The following is a 10,421-nucleotide window of genomic DNA, read 5'->3' on the forward strand; positions in this document are numbered from 1 at the left end:
TAACCGTTGGTCTTATGTAACCACACCAAATGTAACAAATCATACCCATTTTTGTGACCCGGATTTACATTTACTATGTTACATCTAGTCTGAGCCCAGGCTGCAACATCAGGCAGGTGTGCTATTTTAGCAATCAGCATTACCATTGCTATGATTGCAGCATTATGATTGTCTGATGCAGCATTGTGGCTACATGGATGAAGCATGGGGCAGCTCCTCTGCATTGTTTACCCCAATGGGCTAATCATTAGCTAGATCACCGACTATATGATCTTGTTGTTTGTTTAATGTCCAAAGAACAACTCACACAAATAGAATTGTGATTTCTCCAGTGTTTATAGGCTTACAGATCGTTCTATAAATAATGGGGCCAATATGTGACATTGGCCCCATTATTTATAGAAAGATCCACCTATACACCAACATAGGCCTAGGAGGGTCAAATATATAATACTACATTGTTTAAGCAAGGTTCATACAGACATTGGCAAGTCAAATCCATTGACTTTTTCAAGCACTTAATTGTAATTTAAGGACCTAGATGTTATACAATTGTATAATGTATATAACTGTAAATATAGGGTCTAAAATAGAACACCCATCCCCCCAAAAAGCATGCAAAAAGTATAAAAGAAAAGTAGGCCATTACCATTAAGAATAAAACATTGTTAAGGCCTTGAAATTCAAATTATTGTTACATTCTAAAATATGTGAGAATAATGTGGACATTGAATGCATGCGTGGCTATTTTTTGGTAGTCTATCTGGCCAATTTAGGCAAACGTAATACATCCATGAATAGCGGTAGTATTCATCTGACCATCACTGTTTTTATAATGAGAAAGTGGCCAAAAACAAGGTTCCTTTTTTAATGGACGGATTTGTATGGAAAGTCAAGTTAAAGCCGACAATGCATGTTGTTATCTCCAATAACCGCACGTGGTTGTACCGCAAATCAACAACCTTGATTTGAAGCGGCGGGAAACAAACAAAAGTGGCCACAACTCTCACAAAAACGGATCTAAAATGAAATCACTGATAATTAGAAGGGAGCAGGAGAACTTATCATTTAACTAGGCAAGTCAATTAAGAACACATTCTTATTTACAATGATGGCCTACCAAAAGGCAAAAAGCCTCCTGCGGGAAAGGGGCTTGGATTAAAAATAAAATATGGGACAAAACACAAATTATTAATGTTATTTTGACCTAGCACTGTTGGGTTATGTGAATGACCGCGCACGCACACACACACACACACACACACACACACACAATGGCCTTTCCTATTGCTCAGAACATGCTATACTCCTATACAGTATATTGTTGTGTGCAGGTATTTAATCTGCATGGAGTCCAGCCACTTTGTGCATGGCTTAAAGCAGGGGTGAGAAGAGTACTGAAATTGCCTGCTCAAGTAGCAGTACTGTTACTTCAATGATATTTTTTTTATAGTGGTTTAGATGTTACATTGATTCTCTACACTATACTTGCTTGTTTTGTCACAAAATGAAATTAGGTGAACTATTATCATTTTAGCAACCAGGAAATGGTGTAGCGATTTCTGCATAGTGCATCTTTAAATGGAGAGTCAAAATGGATAGCCTAAACTTCGATGAACAATTGAAAAAATCATTTATTTGATTATGTTAAAATAACTGTCTGCATTCAGACTGAGACTAGCTAGCTAGCTAACTCAAACCCCTAGCCTAGCTAACAGGTACTTTCCTATACTTCAAATGAAAGATTAAATTACCCACTATTGAAATTATGCGTGCATAACTGCTATCATGTGATCTTGGCCCGGGACCAGTGCTTAATTTGTAAATCGGGAGGTGCAGGAACAAAACGTGAGAGGGAGAATGGGGTGACCTGGTGAGTTAGGAGGTACCTGAATACATAAGAAAATTACCACCTTTATAATAATGCATTGCATGCATGTCATCGCATTTGCGTAGTGGCATAGGGCGGTAGAGTAGAGGCACTTACAGAAGTTGCACACCTGGGGAACATTTTAGTAGCCTAGGGCCCAGGAAAAATGTGGCCTTTTAAAAACGCATGTCATGCAATTCTAACATTTTACATGACTGGAGACTTTGGTAGAATATGTTTTAATACCGCACAAATTATCGAAATGACAGGCTACGTTGACATTGATAAACTGAGAATCTGAGATACGGAAATCAATTGTGAAGAGCAACACTGGAGAGATGAGAGTTGCATGCGTATTTCGTTACAATGTTGCGCAAAACATAAACCCGCCCGGCACAACCCGAATCAATTACAATATTAGGCTCGGGCTGAAAATCTACCTTTTCACATAGTTTTTTTGTGGTGGCAGGATAATTGAGGATACTTAAACTTAAGAGTCAACTCGCATGAACTTTTATTGCTTTTGTTCAAAATGTTACATTGCACGAGGTACCGGGTCCAGCCAAATAGGTTCCAGAATAAAACTGTCCAAAACAGAGAGGTGGGGATCCGGCTCAAATTACGCACTACCGGGCCGTGACAGTAATTTTCACTTCTTAATAGCCAGGTGTGGCACTGGCAAATTTACTTGAATGTCAAGTCTTGGACTGGTACCCAGGCTAACTGCCTTCCATTTTTTAATACATGAATGTACATTTTTAGATTGGCAATTTGAGTATCTGGTGCATCATCCGTGGGGGACGACATGTTTACGGTTGTCCTAAATGTGTAGGGTGGTGTTTTTTTAATTCCCAAATATTCTGTGTAGGCTGGCCCATTGTAGAATGTATTAAATCAATGCATCATATTACATCTTTCCTTGTGGCAAGAAATGAACCACTTCACAGGCAAAATAACTATTTAATAAAAGACCACAAGATGTCGCCAATAGTATACTCTAAAAATATTGCTTGCCCTTCAACCTGCTCTTGCGAGGACTCCGGTTACTTGACTAATTCAGTTTATAACAATGAAAACACAGATAAACTCATCTTGACCATGTGTCATATGGTTATTACCATGACATTATTGTTCTTGTTAAACAATTTGTGTGTGGTACTTGCATTACTGTGAAGAGAGACATGGTGTTTGGAGGGCTAGTTTTATCACTACGCCTAAAGTTAGTTAGAAATGGCATGCTTGTCTACAATGCACTGGGAGCCCTTTATGTATTCATTGAATTATAAATAAATACCTATTACAGGCATCAAAGTCAAGATGATGATCTCTCACTCTATTTGCATTATGGAGCCAGAACACTGAGATGCTTTTTTATAGCGTTTTGCATGTGTGGATCGATGCCAAGCAGGATGTTTGTCTTAATTGTGTGATCAGTGATAGTGATCAAAGTAATTGTGACCAACTAGGTCAGAAAATGCAGTACACCCAGACTTGTGAGCCAAAATGCCAATGTGAGGTCGAGTACTGGTGTAATCCTGATGTGTAGCAGTCTACAGGTATTTACCTCAAACAATTAGCCCACAGAAAAACTATATCCTGCTTAAATCCCCATTCAGATTCACATCAAGGATCAATCAAGTCTTTCATAACAAAATTGTTTTTATGCAGCTGATGCATTGATAGTGGCCTAAATAGCACAGCTTTGGTATGTGTGTCAAGTCAGCCACTGATATATAGTCTAGTTGTTTTTTAAGGGCCAGTATAATTGACTGGTGTTTGTCAGTGTTGTGTATTGTGTGAACAGTATCAGGGCTGAGCCATTGTAATAATTATCAGAATTATAGTTCTATTGTCATCATACCTATTGAAAACAACTGTCCATGACATGGTTAGCCTATTGTGAGGTCTTTGTTACTGGAATGTCACTATGATGCTCTGTTTGGCATTATTGTCTGAGAGGGCTACACGTTACAGGAGCATTTCGTTTTCTATAAATGGGTTGCTTGTTTAGCAAAAGAACTGACGCGTGCACAACTATGGGGCAAAACAGACCGGGTTGGCTTAGATTGTTGACAACATGTAAACTATATTTCGTCTCCAATGTTTATTTTAAACATAAATAATTGTCACAGAGCACAAAACAAGTGTTGTCTCAAATACATCGTTACAGTTATTGGTTATCTAGCTACATTTTGTTGTTGTTTCCATATTAGCATGACATGAAATCAGTCCAAACAAGTCATGGTAACAAGATGAACCTAGCTGAAATGAGCCCTTTATGATTCCCAACATGGCCGTTTCTTGTCATTGTTGTTAGCTATCTGGCCATCCAGAATCTCAACAACACACGGACATCTGCCTCATTCAAGTGTGCACATCATTTTCGTGATGTTCTCTGCTAACACATCTATAGAATAAAAAATAAAAAACCTTACCAAACAAAGCATCATGATACTTGTAAATGAATGGAAGCCTCCCCATGTGAACAATTGACGGTGGATTCCAAATGGAGGGTTTCCTGTAAATGCCTGTCTTCTTCTCAGTGGCAACACTCCCTGGTAACAGGCCCACATTGCAGCCCAAGTAAAAGTCACGTGATTTTCAATAAATTGGAACTGTAATTTTAAGCAGAAGTCACAGCCTGCTACAGACATAAAACGTGCTGCAATTTGAGCGTTTCCACTGAGATTGTTTAGAGCAGCATACTACTTACTGTATGTTAGTTGTATTTCTGTTATTATTTTCAAAACAGCAATGAATGGAAGCCACCCCATGTGAACAGAGTTCGATTCATCAGGTCAGAGGGAGGATTAAGCAATGTTCAAGGTTCTAAATGTGGATACCTTATATAATATTTGACTTATCCCAAAATAGTTTGGTTTAGTTTTTCACTTTTGCTACTATATTTCTTTATTCTGATTTCTGCACGTTATTCTGACATTTCAACACTTGAGTGGTTATCAATGATACTTGTTCGAATTAATTTAGCCTTAAGATGATTTTGGGAAACCGGGCCGAGGTCTTTGTAGGAATATTGGGTTGAAATAAATACTTATTTCTGTTGTTTAGCTAGGTTTATATGCATAGAGTATTATTGCCTTGACACTGACTTTTCACATTTCTCACATGCTGAGTAGAAGCACTTCAACAAGACTGGAAAGCAGTTTTTGCAACATGACCTTTATACGTAGAGAGGATGATTTATATACACATGACTGGTGGGAGGCCTTTGTTCAGTGTCACAACGCTTCTTTCCCCCCCCTTATTTTGTGACCAACCACTCTCTTAGTTAACATAATGAGGCCTAGGGGGCTACTACACATTATATTTGCACTTCTTGTGCAGTCCATGATATACTACTGTACCATTTATGAAGACTGTTCTTTTTACATCTGCAAGGAACACTGTTGCATTTTACAAGTATTTATTTAAAAAAAATACTTTTTACACTGAGGTTACGCTCAGAGTATGAACATCTGCATTAACAGATCAATAGCTATACACTTGGTAGAAAATCAAGCTACAGTGGCATCATCCATGATATATTCTATATTCACATCGACATTGCATAATGATGTATACATTGGCAATTTGGTCACACAGCCTACCAATTGCACCAATGTGTTGTGTTAATGCAGTAGTCTTTGTATTCTGCACCTTTTCCATTTACCATAACAGCCCTGCTTTAAATTCCAACAGATGCAACGTACCTTGATTGACAGTAAAAAAAACAAAATGTTTAATCAACTTTATCACCCCACGCCCTTCCACAAAGTTATAGATGTCACACTGGCAATGCCAGACATTCCTGGTCTCTGTGTGTTTCAGAAAAATAGTCACTGGTCTATCCAGTAAATCAGGAGACAGATGCAGAGGTTGCATCCCAAATGGCCAGAGGCAGGGAGACTTAGAGCCTGAATCACCAAGGGATCTCTTTCTCCTTTTCAACCTGCTCTCAGCTCTTTGGCTGTGACCCAAATGGCACTCTATTTCATATTTAGTGCACTGCTTTTGACCAGGGTCATTAGGTCTCTGGTCAAAAGTGCACTGTATGGCATTATTAGTATTTTAATGCACTGCAGTTGCCACTGCCAAAACAGTACATACCTGACCCCTCTTTCTAGCACTGGAACCCTAATGGGTGCTTATGAAGAGGAGATGCATTACTCACCGTAAATGTGCATCAGTTCCCTGAGTTACTATTGTGAGGAGTAGCTGTGATTGAATGAGTTGCACTGTCATCAAATAACTTGGCATGGAAAAGGTTATCTAGCTGTGCCCTAATTCCAAGTATACACACCAGTCCTACTACCCTCTTTCCGGGTGTGATTGCATGCGTGGTTGCATGCCAGTGTGTAGGTGTGCCTGCAGAAGGGTTCTTTGAAAATCTGAACAAAGGGATCGAAGTCAAGTCTGAAGATACAGTTTCCGGATAGTTCAGATTTTCCATCTGTTGATGCTTTACAGATGGTCGTAATATCAACAATATATCTGTTGATTAGCAACTGCTTGCTAAGATTAGGGTTAAGGTTAGGGCTATGATAAGGGTTATATCTAGGGTAAGGGTTAGTAGATAGTCTGTAGAACATCTACAGATGGACTATACAACTAAAGTATTACCCAGTTAGCATAAATAGCCTTACTTGCCCAGGCATGGCAATCTAGCTTTACCTCCTGCACACTACCAACACCAGTCCTTTAATCTGTATGCCATGCTCTTTCCCGGTGGTTGTGAGGGTGGTTGCGTGCCAGTGTGTAGGTGTACCTGCAGAAGGGTTTCTGAAAAAGCCAAACAAAGGCATCAAAAACCTGAAAATCAAGTTGGTCTGTTGTTGTTTTGTTTTGGCCTTTGTTATGATTCTCAACATTCATTTATATAACTATGCTGTGATGTGTCAAATGTGTCTGCTGCTTATTAGTTTGAGGTTGTGAGTTTGATGAATGGTTTAGTGGTGAAGGAAGTTCTTGAACATAGGGGTTTAAAGTGGAGGTGATGGCATTGTGTTTCAACGAGATGCAACATGATCTTATCAATGGAGGTCTTGAGCTTTATGTTACGTTTCTAACATAACAGTATTATCAGCACCATATCACAGTGATTATTGATCTCCCATTAATGCATGTCCATCCAATGTGATTATACGCCTTAGTGCAATAACATCTGTAATAGTGGACTTTGCATACACCAAACTGAGTTTAATATCAGCAAATGTACATATGTTCAAAATGTGTGCATATCAGCTGTGTCTAGACAATGACTCCTATATGCATTCCATTGTTGAGCATTGGTATTCAGAATCGCTGTACTAAATCCGACTGTAGTTGCTTCTACTTTCTCTGCCTATTGGCATCCCGTCATTAAATAGGTCTGATCATAATCAATCCTGTTGGCTTTTTCACACATTCTGGTGCAAAGACATGTGGGCAGGTGTAATAAGGCAGGTGATAAAGCCAATGTGTATCTGTCGCATCTGGCTTCCTTAGTTAACCAACGGAGGACAATGAGCTCTGATTATCATCAAACAGCGGAGTGATTGGTTCCTTGGTGTTGCTCCTCTGAAGAGGAGGTGTAGCAAGGATCGGACCAAAATGCAGCGTGGTAATTTTGATACATGTTTAATAAAACGAATAAACACGAACAATACAAAACAACAAACGTAATGTGAAAACCTAAACGGCCTATCTGGTGCAAACTAACACAGAGACAGGAACAATCACCCACGAAACACTCAAAGAATATGGCTGCCTAAATATGGTTCCCAATCAGAGACAACGATAAACACCTGCCTCTGATTGAGAAGCACTTCAGGCAACCATAGACTTTTCTAGATAACCCTACTAATCCACAATCCCAATACCTACAAAAAACCCAAGACAATACACACCACATAATAAACCCATGTCACACCCTGGCCTGACCAAAATAATAAAGAAAACACAAAATACTAAGACCAGGGCGTGACAGAACCCCCCCCAAGATGCGGACTCCATGCCGCACAACAAAACCCATAGGGGAGGGTCCGGGTGGGCGTCTGTCCACGGTGGCGGCTCCGGCGCGGGACGTGGACCCCACTCCAACAAAGTCTTAGTCCCCTTGTATCGCGTCCTTTGATTGGCGACCCTCGCCGCCGACCTTGGCCTAGTAACCCTCACCAAGGACCCCACTGGACTGAGGGGCAGCTCGGGACTGAGGGGCAGCTCGGGACTGAAGGGCAGCTCGGGACTGAAGGGCAGCTCGGTACTGAAGGGCAGCTCGGTACTGAGGGGTAGCTCAGTACTGAGAGGAAGCTCAGTACTGAGAGTAAGCTCAGTACTGAGAGGAAGCTCAGGCAGGTAGTTGGCTCTGGCTGGCTGGTGGTTCTGGCAGATCATGGCTGACTGGCGGTTCCGGCAGATCCTGGCTGACTGGCGGTTCCGGCAGATCCTGGCTGACTGGCGGTACCGGCAGATCCTGGCTGACTGGCGGATCCTGGCTGACTGGCGGATCCTGGCTGACTGGCAGATCTGGAAGATCCTGGCTGACTGGCGGATCCTGGCTGACTGGCGGATCTAGAAGATCCTGGCTGACTGGCGGATCCTGGCTGACTGGCAGATCTGGAAGATCCTGGCTGACTGGCGGATCCTGGCTGACTGGCGGATCTGGAAGATCCTGGCTGACTGGCGGCTCTGACGGATCCTGGCTGACTGGCGGCTCTGGCTGCTCCATGCTGACTGGCGGCTCTGGCTGCTCCATGCTGACTGGCGGTTCCATGCTGACTGGCGGCTCTGGCTGCTCCATGCAGACTGGCGGCTCTGGCTGCTCCATGAAGACTGGCAGCTCTGGCTGCTCCATGCAGACTGGCAGCTCTGGCTGCTCCATGCAGACTGGCAGCTCTGGCAGCGCTGAACAGGCAGGAGACTCCAGCAGCGCTGTAGAGGAGGAAGGCTCTGGCAGCGCTGGACAGGCGAAGCGCACTGAAGGCCTGGTGCATGGTGCTGGCACTGGTGGTACTGGGCCGAGAACACGCACAGGAAGCCTGGTGTGGGGAGCTGTCACCGGAGGGCTGGTGTGTGGAAGTGGCACAGGATGGACTGGAACGTGAAGGCGTACTGGAGATCTTGAGAGCAGGGCTGGCACAGGACTTGCAAGGCTAGGGAGGTGCACAGGAGGCCTGGTGCGTGAGGCTGACACAATCTTCACCAGCCGACTAACACACACCTCAGGACGAGTATGGAGCGCTGACCCAGGTGCCATCAAATCCCCGACGCTCCGTCGGGCGAATTCTGTGCCTAAAGCACCAACACAGCAACTCCCTCATAACTCTCTCCTCCAATTTCCCCATTAACTCCTTCAGTCTCTGCTTCGCTCACCTCCAACACCGGCTCTGGTTCTGGTCTCCTCCTTGGCTCCTCACGATAAACAGGGGGAGTTGGCTCAGGTCTGACTCCTGACTCTGCCACACTCTCCCTGTGCCCCTCCCAATACATTTTTGGGGCTGACTCTCGAGCTTCCTTCCACGCCGCCGTGTTCGTTTCTCCAACTCCATTCTCCTATAACCTTCCTCGCACTGCTCCAGCGAATCCCAGGCGGGCTCCGGCACTCTCCCTGGGTCGACCGCCCACCTGTCTATTTCCTCCCAAGTCGTATAATCCAGACCTTGTTGCTCCTGCTGCCACTGCCTGTCACCACGCCGCTTGGTCCTTTTGTGGTGGGTGATTCTGTTACGGTTTTCTTCTATCTCCTCCTCTGAAGAGGTGTAGCAAGGATCGGACCAAAATGCAGCGTGGTAATTTTGATACATGTTTATTAAAACGAATAAACACGAACAATACAAAACAACAAATGTAAAAACCTAAACAGCCTATCTAGTGCAAACTAACACTGAGACAGGAACAATCACCCACGAAACACTCAAAGAATATGGCTGCCTAAATATGGTTCCCAATCAGAGACAACGATAAACACCTGCCTCTGATTGAGAACCACTTCAGGCAACCATAGACTTTTCTAGATAACCCTACTAATTCACAATCCCAATACCTACAAAAAAACAAGACACACCACATAATAAACCCATGTCACACCCTGGCCTGACCAAAATAATAAAGAAACACAAAATACTAAGACCAGGGCGTGACAGTTAGTAACCCTTGGCTTTGATTGAGTGAGGGCAAATTATAACCCATCATTTTGCGATTGTTGAAGTGTCAACCTCACCCTCAGTTTTATTGAGATATTCCATCTTTCAATTTGCGAGCTTAATTATCACACCACTTACCATTTCTGTCACCCGCTTTATATTTATTTCACCTTTATTTAACCAGGTAGGCTAGTTGAGAACAAGTTTACAACTGTGACCTTGCCAAGATGAAGCAAAGCAGTGCGACACAAACAACAAGAGTTACACATAGAGTAAACAAACATGCAGTCAATAATAGATAAAGGTCTTTAATACAGTGTGTGCAAATGAGGTAGGTTAAGGGAGGTAAGGCAATAAATAGGCCATAATGGCGAGATAATTACAATATTGCAATTCAACACTGGAGTGATAGATGTGCAGAAGATGAGTAC

Source organism: Oncorhynchus keta, chromosome 11, assembly GCF_023373465.1.
Source record: "Oncorhynchus keta strain PuntledgeMale-10-30-2019 chromosome 11, Oket_V2, whole genome shotgun sequence".
Lineage (NCBI taxonomy): Eukaryota > Metazoa > Chordata > Actinopteri > Salmoniformes > Salmonidae > Oncorhynchus > Oncorhynchus keta.